The 8,610-nt window shown below is 57.2% G+C and overlaps 1 protein-coding gene across 1 annotated transcript in view; it reads left to right on the plus strand.

Annotated features, from left to right (window-relative positions):
- Nucleotides 1-8,610, plus strand: part of AKT2 (AKT serine/threonine kinase 2) — a 36,339-nt gene that overhangs the window by 1,967 nt on the left and 25,762 nt on the right. The window lies entirely within an intron of this gene.

Consider the following 8,610-nt stretch of genomic DNA (forward strand, 5'->3'; position numbering starts at 1 on the left):
CCATCAAACATGCAGGCCCAGTGCGGAGCCAGCCGCAGCGCCTGGCTCCCACCGGACAGAAGCAGCGGTTGGCGTGCGTTCCCCCTGTGAATTCTGAGAGACTGCAGGAAGACCCAGTTCTGTGACCCAGGATGGGCCCCTGTGTGTCAGAGGAGTCCTGTGGTTCTCAGGGACTGGTCACCAGGCCTTCTTTCCGATGTGCCTCTGAGTAGACGGGATTCTCCACCCTTGTTTTAGGCAGCAACTGAGTGCATTACCAGCTCTGCCGCCTTTGGGGATTCCTGATCGAAGGCAACCGAGATGGGGGTGGGAGGGCATAGAATGAGGGGGCTGTTGCCCTTACTGTGGCTCAGAGAGCAGGGGTGGGGGCCGGAGACTGAAGTGCAGGGAGGGAGCCCCCGGAGAAGACCCTTGACCTATGGGGTCATCAGCTCTGATCCCCTTGCTCTAGCAGAGGTTCACTGGTCTGGGCTAGGGGACAGAATCTGAAGGTGGGCTGCCTGGCTGTGGAGGCCCTGTGCCCAAAGGCTCTCCGGTCCCACTCATCCACTGGGCCCCTTGCCCCTTAGCTCTTTCTATCCCCAGGCACATTCTGGGGCATCCTCCTAGAGTGAGAGGCGGGGGGGCGGGGGGGCAAAAAACAACCCTAAGCTCCCCAGTGGGGGGCAGATGGGAAGGAGTGTCTGTCTGGGTTGATCTCCACGCCTCCAGGAGACCCAGGACACCCCTCCCAGGGCCTCTCCCTCGGCTTCCCAGAGCTCTCAGCGGAAGGCGCGTAGCCACCAGGCCTCTGGCTGCACGGTGGGGTGGGGTGGTTCCGTGGCAGGCGCTTCTGGACAGCCAGCCAAGCAGCGAGAGGCCCAGCTGGGGGAGCAGGACCAGGAGGGAGGGAGGAGCGTGGGAGGGGCAGCGGGTGGGATCACAGCCGGTCCCCCTTGGGGCAGGACCCACTGCCAACTCCGCACCCACAGCAGGGCCCCGGAGAGCTGGGTGCTCGAAGACCTGGTCAGCCAGCCAGGGCCGGCCAAGGGGCTCCTTGCAGGCCGGGGCCCCAGCCAGCCTGCCTGGGACACCATCTGCGCATGCTTGCAAGGGTGAGGCCAGAAACCCAAGCCTGCCTTGATTTGCCACCTCGCGGGGGCCTTCTCCGCTCCCGCCCCTCCCAGCCGGGCCTCACGGGGTGGGGGGTAGGGGGGCTGGATGGTCTCCCCTCACCCAGCCGGATGGGATCAGGCCGCCACTGCTTACCCCTCCTGGCCAGGGGACGGCCAAGGTGGGCTCCTCCCTCAGTTGCTGTGGGTTCCTGGCTTTGTGTATTGATTTTGTTCCGCTGAGGTATAGTTTGCTCAGCTGAAAATGGGAACACTCATTCAGGGAGCGGATGTGCTAGAAAGTGCTTAGCACAGGGTCTGCCTGTGAGCTGCCGCCCTCGGAGCTGCAGTTGGACTGGGGCATGCTGGGTCCTTGAGAGCAGAGCGGGGGCTCTGGGGGCCAGGACCTGGGCAGGTGGTGGGCCAGCAAGCTGCAATTCCAGGGCTCTCTGGACAGGAGTGATGTCAGTTACTTCCACCTCGGGGCACTCATGAGGGGGCAGTCACTCATCCATCACCCCCCTTTCGTAGGTAGGAAACACACAGAAAGCTGTACGGGGGGAATTAAAAAAGTTAATGGAAAAACCCCAGTGTCTTTGTGAGGCCCTGGCATCTGACCTGGGAGCACCGCGCTCCTGCTTGCTGCTTGCACGCATACATGCTCAGTGGTTCCCCGAGCCAGGCCCTGCTCCCAACGTCCATCCTTATGCTGACCCACACGGCTTCCAGCTGAGGGGACAGAGGCACGGGTGGGGGTGGGGTGTGTGCACGATCTGCCCAGAGTCACAGCGATCTGCCCAGAGTCACAGCGTTCATGACAGGGATGGAGTTTGGACCCAGCCCCATCAGGGCTGCAGACTCTGCCATTTTAAGGCAAGTTCTCCTGACTCTTGACTACTAACGCGGCTACCGTGACCACAGTCCTTATGGCTGCAGTAATGATTTATTTCTCACCGTCTCTTCTAGACAGAGCTGGCACAAGGTCGGCCCAGGAAGGACTGGACGGATCAGCTCCACTCACTTGAGGTGGGGCATGGCAGCCTCTATTCGCCCCTGATAGAGCCCGGGCTGTGGCTGGCCTCTCCCCTTCCCTGAGGAGGGTTGAAGGCCTGAGGGTGGGAGACACTGCCACCCCAAAGCCTGCCCTTGGCTGGTTTTGTCTGTGAGGTGGTCCATGGGCTTCCTGAGGGCCTACTTCGTGCCTTGTGGGTGAGACGCAGGGCACATGGTTATTGGAGAAGCCATAGCCGGGCTCTGCAGAGAGCCCCTGCAGAGAGAGCATGCGAAGGATTAGGCCAGGCAGGGCTGCATGGCAGGCCTGTGAGCTGGGGGTGGCACACGTGTGGGGCTGGGTCACCGGGGCTGGGGCCAGGGGGAAAGGCTCCCTCGGACTGCTGCCCACAGGCCTGGGGTGGCGGTGAGGCGGTCTGTTTCTCTGTAGCTGTGTGTTCACACAGGCACTTAGGTGGTGAGGCGGCCAGTCGGCTCCTTCATGCCCACAGCATGGCTGCCGTCCTGGGAGTGGCGTGACTCCTTCGCTGCCAGCCTCACCCTCAGCTGGGGGCCGAGCACTTTCACAGGGCCCACACACAGCCCTGCGCGGTCCAAATCAATCAGTCTCCAGCTCACCTACCCCTCTCCCTGCCAGGTTGGTACCAAGGGCCCACTGACTGGGGAGGAGGCAGAGGCACAGAGCTGCCCAGGGGCAGCTGGAAATGGTAGAGGCAGGATTGGAGTTGACCCCGCACCCCTGACCGGCCTAAAGTGTGGATGTGGGCCTCCCAGCCCAGGGCTGGTCTAAACTTCAGAAGGGAGCAAGGACAGAGGGTGGAAGAGGCTCAGGGCTTAAGCTGCCCGGTGCCCCCTGAACCCTCTGCTTCCTCCTTGTATTCACCATTTGTCAATTAAGGGTTCTCATTGTGCCAGGAAAGGACCCTGGTGGTACAGTGGGTTTAGCACCGAGGCTACTAAACCCACCAAGCGCTCCACAGAGGAAAGGTGGGTGTAGTCTTGGACGTCTGGTGAGGCAGTGCCATTCTTTGTCCTGTTGGGTCCCTGTAAGTGGGGTCTTGCTGGCTTTCCGTGGAGAGAGCCCTAGTCCTCTTCCTGGCTGACATATCTCATGCGGATGTCCAGGGACGTTTGCCTGCTGCGGGGATGCTGGATAGATTTCAGGGGAGCTTCCAGACTGAGAGACAGGAAGAAAGGCCTGGCTAATGACAGCCCTATAGGTCCTAATGATCTGAACCATAACAGATGATGGGGCTAGTGCAGGACTAGGTACTATGCCGTTCTGTTGTGTGCAGGGGCCCCCATGAGTTGGGGCGGGGTGGGGGGGCGGTGCTGACTGAACACCAGCTCACACCGGGGTGGTTCTCAAGTGAGTCAGATGGTGAGAGTACTGGGTTCGCTAGCAGAGGCTTAGCTGGGGCACAACTCCTGAAGCAGCTCGTCTTCCCCGCCCTCGATTGAGGCAGAGGCAGCCATGCTGATTGGTCCACCCCCTCCCCACCCCCGTACTGCTTCAGGTGAAAGCCACAGCCCCCTGAGGCCCCACAGCCCTGCCCAGCCAGGCCACCTGTTTCCTCTCTGGTCACTCCTGGCGGGCTCAGCCCTCCCCTGGAACTTTCTCCCCACCCCAGGGCCCTCTTTCAGGGTTGGCTCTGACATCACCAACTCGGGGAATCCCTCCCCCGCTCCCCTCTTTCCACAGGCCTGATCCCCTGTGCCAGGTGTCAGCTTCAGAGAGAGGGGTACCACTTGCCTATTGGGTTTTTTTGTTTGTTTTTTGATAATCATTTTATTGGGGGGCTCTTGCAACTCTTGTTACAATCCATACGTCAATTTTGTCTGACATATCCGTACATATATCCCATCGTTCTTTTCTAGACACTTACTTTCCATTGAGCCCTTGATATCAGCTCCTCTTTTTTCCATCTCCCTTCCCCCACAACCCTCCTGGCCCCTTGATAGGTTGTAGATTGTTAATTATTTTCAAATCTCACACCGGCCACTATCTCCCTTTCCCTCTGGTTTCTGTTGCTCTTCCCCCTGGATGAGGGGTGCGGTTATGTACGTTCATTGGGATCGGTGCCCCCTCCCCTGCCTCTTGGCTTTAAAGTGGTTTCCTTGTCTCCTCGTGGGAAGGGACAGCCATGGGAGACTGCCGGTTCTGCTGGAACCTGAGGAGGGGTAATGGGGAGTGACACCAGGTTGGGGAGCAACCTGTGCAGAGGCCTGCAAGGGGTGGGCGTGGCCAAGGGCCATGGAGGGGCCTTGGCTGTAATCCTGGGGGCAGTTAGGATCTAGAGCAGAGCTTTGTTTGGGCGGGGGTGTCCCTCTGCCGAGGTGTGGTGCACTCGGGCATGTGGGCCCGTTGGCCACCAGACATAGTGTTTGGTGTCCTTTCAGTGGGTGCTGGCAGGCCCTGAGAGGGTGGTGAAGGGTGCAGGGAGGAGGAGGAAATCTGTCCTGTGCTTATCCTTGTCCCAGCTGCTTTTGTAGCTGCTGTCTTCAGCCAGCCTACTGCCCTACCTGCTCCAGGTGGACTGGAGTAAGGCATTTGAGGGGACATGCCATTCCCAGACACAGACAGTGAACGAGGGAGCGATGCACGTGACAGAAGCCTCTCATTCGGCCATGATGCTACTGGCCCCACAGCAGATGAGGAAACTTAAGGCCGAGAAGGATCTGGGTCAAGGCCACACACGTGGCAGAGCCGGCACGGCAAGCTTGGCATTTGGCTCCCGAGGCCACTTGGTTCTGGTACCACTGCTGTGCTTCATGCAGCTCTTTGGCACCATGCTGTCTGTTTGTTTGTTTGTTTGTTGTTTTTCCAGGGTTCGTCAGACCTGCAATCTGCAAGGTCAGTTCAAAACCACCTGTGGCTCCGAGTGAGAGAAAGTCGGGGCTTTCTACTCCCATAAAGAGTTACAGTCTACTAGACTGTAGTCTAGTCTATAGTCTACTCCCATAAAGAGTTACGGTCCTACTGGATTGTAGTCTAGTCTATAGTATACTCCCATAAAGTCTGCAGTCTACTCCCATAAAGAGTTACAGTCTACTAGACTGTAGTCTAGTCTATAGTCTACTCCCATAAACGTCTACAGTCTACTCCCATGAAGAGTACGGTCTACTAGACTGTAGTCTAGTCTATTGTCTACTCCCATAAACGTCTGCAGTCTACTCCCATGAAGAGTACGGTCTACTAGACTGTAGTCTAGTCTATTGTCTACTCCCATAAACGTCTGCAGTCTACTCCCATGAAGAGTTACAGTCTACTAGACTGTACTCTAGTCTACAGTCTACTCCTATAAACGTCTACAGTCTACTCCCATGAAGAGTTACAGTCTACTAGACTGTACTCTAGTCTATAGTCTACTCCCATAAAGAGTTACGGTCCTACTGGATTGTAGTCTAGACTGTAGTCTAGTCTATTGTCTACTCCCATAAACGTCTGCAGTCTACTCCCATGAAGAGTTACAGTCTACTAGACTGTAGTCTAGTCTATAGTCTACTCCCATAAACGTCTGCAGTCTACTTCCATGAAGAGTTACAGTCTACTAGACTGTACTCTAGTCTACAGTCTACTCCCATAAACGTCTGCAGTCTACTCCCATAAAGAGTTACAGTCTACTAGACTGTAGTCTAGTCTATTGTCTACTCCCATAAACGTCTGCAGTCTACTCCCATGAAGAGTTACAGTCTACTAGACTGTAGTCTAGTCTATTGTCTACTCCCATAAACGTCTGCAGTCTACTCCCATGAAGAGTTACGGTCTACTAGACTGTAGTCTATAGTCTACTCCCATAAAGAGCTCTACCCTGCCCTGTAGGGTTGCTCTGAGTCAGTATGGACCAGCGGCAGGGCGTTGGGTTTGGTTTGGTGTACCTCTCTAAGCTCTCCAGTCCAAGACCCTCCTCCTCTCTATCCCCCTTACCGGTTGTGTAACTGGTTTCCGGAAAGGGCACAGTCCACCCTAGTCACACATGGATTGTCAGAGGCAAGTCAAGTTAAGTGTTGTCACTGTGCAGAAACCACACAGATGGGAGGTGACACAATTGGCGGTCACAGGAGGGCCTGCATGGTGTGTTCTGCTGTGCAGGACACCTTTGTCAGCGTCTGGGCATGGCCTCCGGATGATGGCTCTTTGACTTTTGTGCTTCCGATGTAGTGTGTTCTGTTGGCTGAGGATCGTCTGCACTGGAGGTGTGTGGGGGCTGGGCTGAGCCCCTCATACATGTGAGCCCCTCATTGGAGGTGCTGCTCGAGTCTCCGTTACCCAGAAAGGAGAAAACCGAGATGTAGGGCAGTGGGGAAATGGGGGAGCTGGAGCCCAGGTCCAGGCTGGCCAGCGCAGTGTGGTGGGGAAGCCAGACCCTGAAGTCAGATCCCCAAGGCTGCTCCTCTCCTGCCCAGATGATGGGCAAGTCACTTAATTCCTGTGCTTCGATGTCTCATCTCTAAAATGTAAGTAAGACACCTGCCTCATGAGAGTGCTCTGAGGCTAAAACTCATATGTGCCAAACCAAAAATGGGCTTGGCACGAGGGTTCTCCCTGTGCCCTGTAATCCTCCTCTTCCTCCCGCAGCACTGCCAGCAGGCTGGCTTCTAAGGCAGTGAGAGCGTGTCAGATGGAACTGCTCCCTAGGTGCTTTGGGGACTCATTATCTGCACATGTGTCACCAGCCATTTGTTCAGAGCCACCTCTGGAAGGACTTGAACCTTCAACCCAAACTAACCATCATTATAATGCAACCCCCTGTGGGGATATTCAGTGTGTTTCATGTTTCTCAGTATTTCAGTAATAATAGCCTTAGAACCGTGGCTCTTACCCAGGGGCACTTTCGCCCCTCTGGGAGCATTGGTGATGTCTAGCGACATTTTTGATGGCCACACTGTGGGCAGGGGAGGGTGGTGCTGGTTTTCATGGGGAGAGACGGGGATACTGCTGAACGTCTTACCGTGCGCACTGGGCCCTGAATGGTGGATGAGCCAGAACGGGAAGGCGCCTCAGTTTGAAGAGGCGGAGCGCCTGTCAGAAGGGTAACGGGATGTGGGACTTGACACGAGTGCGGCGTTGTGACCCAGCCCGTCGACAGGGAGGGGCAGGAATCACGGTGCCGGCCCCCAGGTGGAGGCTGACCCTTCTGCTGTGAGCGATGTGTGTGCCGAGCCACAGTCCCGGATCCCAGGCTTGCATCAGGCTCTGCAGAGGGCTCACCAGGCCCCTGCGAGCGAGTCTCCCAGCCAGTTACCATCCCAGCACACTCTCGTTTCACAGAGGCACGTCTCTCCTGATGCCACAGCAGTGGCTAAACCAGCGAGAAGCCCTGCTCACAGCAAAAAGGACCTGGGCCAGCTGCCCTGGGGCCTCCTCAGAGGGCAGACGCCTGTACCACTCTCCTCGAGTGTGCTGGCAGACCCTCGTTGCAAGGCTCAAGTGAGGAAAGCACTGGGCAGGGAGGGCCGCGCCCCTCCGCTCTGCTCAAGTCCCCATCAGTGGGCCTTCCTGAGCAGCTGCTTCTCTGGGAGGCGGGGAGTAAAGGGCAGGGTCAGAGGTTCCTGCCACCACCTTGGTGAACCTCAGCTGTTCCAGGAAGGAAGCCCCACCCTCTTCCGGTCCCCTGCTCCAGAACCTCTGCTGCTCAGCCTGACCCCCTTCCCTCCTGCTCTGTCTGTGTGGGGACTAGGGCACTGGGAGCGCGTGGCTGGCATAGGCCTCAAATTCCGGGCCCAGCTGCTCCATGGACAGACACATTCATTCACAGCTGCTTATTAGTAAGCCCCCCCTGTATACCTGGGTGGTGTTCAAGGCTCTGGAGATCAGCAGTGACCAGGACAGACAGTGGACCAGCCAACAAGGAAACATTCACAGGAGTCCCCAACGGCAAGCGCATTGGAACTTCCATCAGCCGACCTACAACCTTTCGTCTGGGGTCTGTTTGGGGTTTTTTGGGTTTTGGGTACCTGCTGTTGCAAGGGCCCCCTGGTGGTTGTTAGGCTGCAGCTCACTGCTGCTCTTCAGGGTTTCGGTCTTGGTCTCGGAAACCCGTGAAGGGGTTTCCTCTGTCCAGTAGGGTAGCGTTGGGCTGCCGTCATGAGCTCCACAGTTGAGACTTGCCAGCCTCTGGGGCACAACGATGAGGGGCTCGGCTCCTGTCGAGGCGTACACGTCACACACCCTCGGGGCAGTGCCGCTCTGGCCAGCAGGGCTGCTTTGAGTCAGCATTGACTCGATGGCAGGGGGTTTCTTGGGTGTTAGGGGTGGGCCTCGACGTGATCATGGTGGGTTTCCGTTTTTCTTCTGTCGTAAAACATGGAGAAGCCCCTCCGACCCATTTTGTATCAACTAGCTGATGAGGAAGCCAAGCCGTGGAGACACAGGACTAGAAGCCCCAGAAGCACCTGACCCTCTGGAGGCCCCTAAGCACCCCCCCCCCCTCCCAGTCTCAGCACCCACCGGATCGCACCCACAGGCAGACGTCCTTCACCTGTTACTTCACGTTGGCTGCATTCT

Source organism: Echinops telfairi, unplaced genomic scaffold (assembly GCF_000313985.2).
Source record: "Echinops telfairi isolate 266 unplaced genomic scaffold, ASM31398v2 ScPeMD7_655;HRSCAF=1070, whole genome shotgun sequence".
Taxonomy (NCBI): Eukaryota; Metazoa; Chordata; class Mammalia; order Afrosoricida; family Tenrecidae; genus Echinops; species Echinops telfairi.